Consider the following 7,296-nt stretch of genomic DNA (forward strand, 5'->3'; position numbering starts at 1 on the left):
ACCCGCTTCTTTTATTGTAAATATGGAGAGAGGGGTGTGTGAGAGAAAGAGTATCTGCAGATAGTAGAAAACTACTATTCATTTATGTACGCCCACACCCCCATCTAGAACCCTCCCAGGTTCCTTCAGACAACCTTCATTCCTTGGCCATGAGACTCCTGAAGAAATTAATAGACAAGAAAGTTCCAAAGGCCAATCAGGAGATCTACTTTTTTCACAGATCTCTTGCACCTTACTTTTTCTTCCAACTTATAACCGAATTATAAACAAGACTGGGAAAAGTAGACCAAAGGTATCAGAAGTTAGAACATTTCTGATCCATTTCTGGAAAACCTTCCAGAAGTAACAGGGACCAAAATAAAACCACCAGGCCCATCACATCTTTCCCCCACTCGCTTGAAGCCCGGTTTTCCACACTTGACCGACTAGAGGTGCTATTAAAATACTCAAAGGTGAAACTATTCCGGGCTGAGAGTAGGAGAGCAGATCTTCCCATTCCGGTCGGAAAGCAGCTCTATCCCCTGGCTTCTGCTCAACCCAGGAAGCGGCCACGGTTAAGGGATGATTCACACGCTCCCCTGAGCACAAAAACACGCCTCCCATTCATTCCCTCACCCACCTGCATAGAAACGGAAGAGAGGCAGCCGGTCTCCGAGTCCATGCCTTCCTCCTGCACCCGCCACAGGTCCCGGAAGCCCAGCTGCGAGAGGTAGTCGTTTTGAATCTGCAGGGGCTTCTCGTGCGATTCCAGCCGGCGGGCGGTCTCCCCATGGAGCTGGACGTACAAGGCCGGAGGCTGCTGCGGAGAGGCGGCTTCCCCATCAGCAGGGCAGGAACTTTCCCGCAAAGCTTTGCCCTTGCCCGGGGAGTCCGAATGCGGGTCGCCTGGCCGGCAGAGCTGATTCCACCCAGGCCCCGATCCCGCTCCTTCTTCTTTGGCCGCAGTCCGCGCCAGATCCGCTTCCGACGAAGAACACGACGAAGAGCCCCCGCCTCCGCTATAAGGATCCAAGCGGTCGGAGGCGCTCTCGGCGCTGGGGCTGAAACTCTCGGTATCCGATCCTCCCAAGAGAGCGGGGGGCCGGACAGGTAGAGATCGGTGCGGGGCGGCAGGAAGGCCCGTCCAGGGCTGCAGTTGGAAGGGGAAAGGCTGGACTGCCCGCTCGCCCAGCCGCTCTCCCCTCCATTGAGAGCCAGGCGCCTGGGCCGGACAGCCGACGCCTCTCCGGCTCCCAAGCCATTGGCGGCCCCTCGACGGCTTCGGGGCCTTGTCCCGACTGGGATTGGGGTGAAACTTCCCGCCGGGGAAGTCGGAACCTCCGCGGGCTCGGGCAGCGCCTCTTCTTTCCCGCCTGCTTGCAGGAGCAAACCCCCGTCTTCTTCCTTAGGGGGCAGCGGAGCCTCGGCGGCCGCCTTCCCCCACAGCCGGCCAGCGCTACCCCCGCCTCCCCGGTGTCCGATTTGCAGCAAGCGAAGCGCCACTTCGGCGGCGGTGGTCTCCAGGTTGCAAAGCACGGGGAGCAGAGAGCCGCCGCCGCCGCCATCTCCCCGCTGTGGCTGCTGGTGGTGGTGGTGGGGGTGATAGTAATAGTAGACATGGACGCATCCTCGCTGTAGGTCCCCGCCGCACCCAGTCTCGCTCTGGGGCTTGGAGAGGCTGGAGCTGCCGGGGCGGCTTGGGCAGCAGAAGGAGGGTCTTCCGATCTAAGCTGCGCGTCCCCAGCGCGATGGGAGCGGCGGGGGAAGAAGAGGACGACGAAGAAACCGCCGAGAGATTCCTCTTCAGCCGGCCTCTCCGCAACAGGAGGGAGTTGGCGCCGTTGCCGGCAATAGCCGCCACCGCCGCCGCTGAGGTCCCTTTGGCCGCTAGCGCCAAGGAAGCCACGCAGCCGGCCCCTCGTTTCCTTCGCCGGTAGTGTTGGTAGCCGCCGACCAGCCCCGTTCTGGCGGCTCCTGCGACGGCTGTTCCGTCGCCCCCTTCCAGTGGGCTGGGTCCTGCGCCGTTGCCGCTCTCGAGGCCGGGGGCCGAGTCGCTCGGCCGCTCCCCCTTGCAGATCATCCCGGCCGGCGTTTCTGGGCTCCCGAGCTGGAGTTCCTGCGCAGGTTCGATTGTCGAGCGGCCGAAGCGGGGGGGAGGGGCCCCGGGATTACGTAGTAACAGTGAACATTCCGTCGGTGTCTCTCAATGTTCAGTTCCTCTCAGCCTTGCCCCCCGCACAGCTGCTGCCGATGTTGCGAGCGCCATTAGGGACTGGCGAAGAGACTGGCTCAGGGGCGACAGGCGGCAGCCACCGCCTCCTTCCTTAGTCCCTCACACCCGCCCGGCGTGGCTTCTCTTCTCCTCCAGAGGCTCCTTATGAATATTGATTAGAGCAGGCCTCGTACAAAAGAGAGTAATCTTCCGCTTTGCCTCCCTCGCTCGCTCGCCCTTAATGCCGTTCGAGCGCCTTCTTAATATTCATGAGGAGTGACGACACCCCTCGTGAGTTGGGAAAGGGCGGGGCTCCGGGGATAAACAAAACGTGAGAATTTGCGCCTAAAAGATTGAACGGTGGGAGAAAAATCGACCGAGGAAGAGGTTGCTGGGAAACGTAGTTCTTGAAACGCAGCTCTGCTTCCCGAAGTCTCCCAGTGCAGACTACATGTCCCTTTAGCCATCGCGCCCTCTTCGTTAGGCGGGAGAGAAAAGGCAGTTTCCCCAGGTTTCCTTCCTCTAGCTGCTCGCTCTTTTGGGGGGCTAGTGGAGTGTGTAGGCTTTTGTAGTTCTCCTTTATCTTTCCTCATCCTTATTTGACTTCTACATTCTGCATGTAGTGTGGTGGCTTTAGTTGTCCTTTATCTATCCTCATCCCTATTTGCCCTCGACCTTTATATATAATTCCATATTTGTTGAGGTTTTCACAGATACAAATGTTTGAATGTAGGCAACAGTGGCGAATATCTCTACCTTTGGTGTAGGGTGGGAAAATATCCCCATTTGCCCGTATATTATTTGCAAATAGGCATATTATTTGCAATAAGGGTATACTTGTTCTCAATATCCAGATACTTATGATACTGCACTTTACCTGCATTGAATTCACTGCTCATTCAGAAGACGTTTTATTGCAGTTTTGATTCGTTTCTCTTTGAGACATAGCAATATGAAAATATCCCAAACTTCAACTAGAATGCTATGGGGAGTGGGGTGGACTAAAAGCATTCATGTATCCAAAGCAAATGGCCAGGCAGGAGTTTGCCACTGTATCTCTGTGGCTTTGATTAACCTGCAGGTCTGGTCACATATTAAGACCTTGACATTTTTGTCCCTTTATCAAATCCTTTCTAAAGTTCTGAATAGACAAATGTAAATAACATTAACGGATGGGAACTGTTCCAGATAAAGCTGCTTTTGCAACTGAGTGATGCAAAACTGATGGTGTTAGCATTAGCATTGCTAACTGGTGTACACTTAACACAATGCTAAGTGTGCACCAATTGTTTTGTAATAGCACCCAAGGCAGGTATTAAATGTAATGTCCGCTATCTACTTTTTTTCTCTTTCTTATCAACAATTGATAATTCTGGGGTATTATGTGGCGGGTGTTTGAATTTTAACGTTCCAAAGCACTTTACTTCTTTATTTTCTTTTTTATTATTATTACTTTATCTATTTGGGGCTTTTGTTATTTCTGGCTTGCAGGCAAATGATAATTCATGCAGATCTTTCAATGTATCATTGTTACTACTTTGTCATGCCATTGTTTGTGGTCAGTCTGTGTGATTATTTTGCAGCAATGCTCCAACCAGGGTTTCTTCAACTTCTTTTCTTTTGTAAGCATTCTAAGGGCTTGCTATTATGCAAAGAGAATTAGCCCCTCTATCTTTTTCTTCAACTTTCTGGCTCTTAGCCATTGCCAGGACTTCTTGTTATCTGTTTTACCTGATAGTTTTTCTTTCTGTACTAGCTTTGCCTTGCAATGTACATTTTCTATTCTTCATTTGGTCTTTTTATTGGCAAGTTTCATCTCTACAGTATAAGCCTACAGGATGTCCTACAGGATCTTCTTGTCCTTTGAGTACTGTTCCAATGCCCTTTTTTCTTCTTCAACTGTCTTTGTAGATACATACTGTTCTGCCGGCGTGTCCCAACCACCCGTAATTACAGCGTAATTAGTCCAAAAAGACACATGATAGAAGGAAAACCAAAAGTCTTTATCAACAGAAAAGCAGAAAAAACTCCTTTTTTAAATGTCAAAGGGATTTTCTGGTACACACAAGGCACAGGTTAAATGCAATCCAATTTCTCACCCAGTAGCTGGGAAATTGAGTCCAATTCCAAAGTCCAGAAAGGCCACACACAGTCTTGAACAGGGAAACAGCACATCTTGACGAAACTATGAATCAGATAAACTTCCACGAGGCTAAACCAACATGCTGCTCTTTTTATCTGTAGCCCTAATTAGAGCAGCCCCCCCCAACCACAGGTTGCCTCACTTATCTCCTGTAATAATCCTTCAGTTGTTCTCTCCTATGCATCACTCTACGCATGCGTGGGTCTGTCATAAGTTCTTGTTCAGAATCTAGAGGTGATAAGGATGATTGATCTCCTCCTGGGCTGTCTGCCAAACTCCCCTCTTCCCTGCCACTCAAGCTTCCTTCGTCAGAGGAGACTTCGTCGGGAGATTCTATCGGGACCAAAACCGGCCTGTGGCATGTGGATGTTTCCCCCACATCTACCTCCATATTCCTTGGGGCAGGAGCTGGGGCAGAGCCAACCACAACACATACACCGGGCAACATTAACATTAAGCTACCCAGAGTCACAGTAGGTGAGATGGGTAACATAAAACCTTAATAAATAAGTAAATAAATAAGTAAACATTACATGCCTATCTATGCTCCTTGGTAAGAAGATTCTGTCAGTGTTACTGAGTGGATGAAGAGCATGATTCATTTTCATTATTTTTTAAAATTCTTCTAATTCTGCTTAAGTCCTGTTCACTATGCCAGTTGAGTATCTAATGACTGGAATTGCCCAGGTGTTAATTGCCTTGATGGTATTTTCTTCACTGACTTTAAAAGCTTCTTCATTCTCATGATGTATTCACTACTAACCTTCTTGACTTCAGTGTGCTTGACATTGTCGTTTGAAGGTGTCCCTGTATTTTGTGGTGCTCTTCCATCCAGACTTTCATGGTGCATCTTTATTTCTTCCATTTTCATTACTTTTTCCCTGTTAGTGGGGGTGATATGTTTGTCCAGTCCAAACTATTGCAATATCTTGGCTGTATATAAGGGTAGCATTGAGCAGCAATTCAATATCAGAGGGTGTTTTTCCATACACCTTCATATTGTGTAAAGGAGGTAAGATAGCTAAATGTTTTTGATGGTTGCTAACTATGGCATGACTTGTTCAAGTATTGTTGACAGAGAAATAATGAGTCTCCTTGAAAAATTCCTCTCTTGAATTAACCTGTCATCATTGACCAGCAACTGGGTCTTCCATTGTGCTATTCATCTTTGCACAAGGCTTCTGATGTTTCTACTAATTATTGTTCTTCACAGAGTCAGCCAGATATTTAAACTGGGTTACAATATTCTGATTTAAACTGATCCTCAGTGACTCCAGTCTAGGCACTCAGAACAATGAAACTAATTACATAAAATCAATAAAAGATAAAGATTAAAAAATGGTGCGCTTAATGGCTCTCACTCACTCTCACCAAGGCCTGGATGGACAGCCAGGTCTTCCCAGCTCTCCTGAACAACAGCAGAGTGGGAATCATCCAGATCTTAGAAAGAACTTTGTTCCAGAACAGGTGTTCTTACAGAGAAGGCACATTTCTGGAGTCTGGATAAATGACATTGTTTTCAATTAAGACATCCAGAGGGCACCAACTCTGCAGGATAGAATCTGCATGATTAAAATTACAAGAGAGATATCCAAACCAAGTAATAATTGCAGCCATAGGATAAGAAAACAACAGTCAATGCTGGAATATTGACAATGATTCCGATGCCAGGTCATGAGAAACAAAAATAATCGTAAGAGAGTACCAGCAAATGTCAGCATATGCATAACATTCATGTTGAATGCAGAACTGCTTCCATACTTCAGCCCCATCTTAGTCTTTGTTCTCTGTTTTGACTATGGTACCACTGATTAATTTGCCAAACATGCCTCTGAAAGCAGAAGGGAATTGTCCCTCTCTTTCTCCAGAGGAAGCCTAAAGAGCCTGCTCCTCTTAGTGATTGATTAATAACTGCAGCTTTTGCCTGTGGCTGTCTGTCCTTCCTCCTACAGGCTCTCATTCTGTAAAGGCTGCAATGAAACCTCGTGCCAAATGCTTGTTCAGGAATGCTACATTCTGTCCTAAAGTGAATGATGTTGCAGGAATCTACAAACATTATCATTGGATGAGACAGAAAATAATTTTTCCTCCAACAAGCATTCTAAATATGTTTTCAGTCAGCAAAACATGACTGGGGGACTTAATGCAAAAGTTGGCTGCACATCTCAATGCACTCAGTTGCATAAGCAGGAGCAATGCCATGCAAATCACAGACAACTCACTCGGGTTTTCTGCCAAAGGGAGGGACAAGAAGCAAAAGATCTCACTATCACCCCTTCCAGTTTTCTGTTTTAACTATTAGAGCGGAAAGCTTTAATCAGCAGTTACTAATCTAAAGCTGCAGTTCATTCATCGGTTTTAATCAATGAAGCTGGGAATTAAGTACATGTATTTGTAATGTGGTTCACATTTCTTAGCATAAAATGGGGTTTCAAATTTTCAATTGAAACTTTCTCTTCATACACAGAATAGCAGTTTGTTTAGTAAATAAAGCTTATCTCAGAAAAATATTTAAACAGGGATTTTCTGTTAATAATACAGTTGTGTTTATAATTATGATTTCCTAGCCATTTTTCAGAGAATATGAATGATAACCCAAAAACCTTTCGGTCACTCATAGTTGGTGTTTGACTGAAGCCATTTATTATCAATCAACTGTGTTTTTCAATCACAATGACCAGAGAAACTTCCTAAATGACCCGGATCGAAAGTTTATATACATAGTGATTTTGGCCTGATAATATGCACACATATTGGCACAAAGAGGAGTGAATGGTTAAAGGTAACCAGTCACACCTGACATCTGCATGTAATCAGTGTGTGTGTATCAAAGGCCAGTGAGTTTCTGGCTGCATGACAGACATCATTCATCCAGTGCTGCACTGATGTGTATGGATCCTGAGTCATGGGGAAAGCAAATGAAATATCAAAGGATCTGTGGGAAAAGGTAATTGAACTATAT

The 7,296-nt window shown here is 46.9% G+C and overlaps 1 pseudogene; it reads right to left on the reverse strand.

Moving 5' to 3' along the window:
• Positions 1 to 5,184, reverse strand: part of LOC139165447 (PH domain leucine-rich repeat-containing protein phosphatase 1-like) — a 51,557-nt pseudogene extending 46,373 nt beyond the window's left edge.
• Between the last annotated feature and the right edge of the window lie 2,112 nt (positions 5,185 to 7,296).

The sequence above is a fragment of the Erythrolamprus reginae genome, chromosome 3 (genome assembly GCF_031021105.1).
Source record: "Erythrolamprus reginae isolate rEryReg1 chromosome 3, rEryReg1.hap1, whole genome shotgun sequence".
Classification (NCBI taxonomy): domain Eukaryota; kingdom Metazoa; phylum Chordata; class Lepidosauria; order Squamata; family Dipsadidae; genus Erythrolamprus; species Erythrolamprus reginae.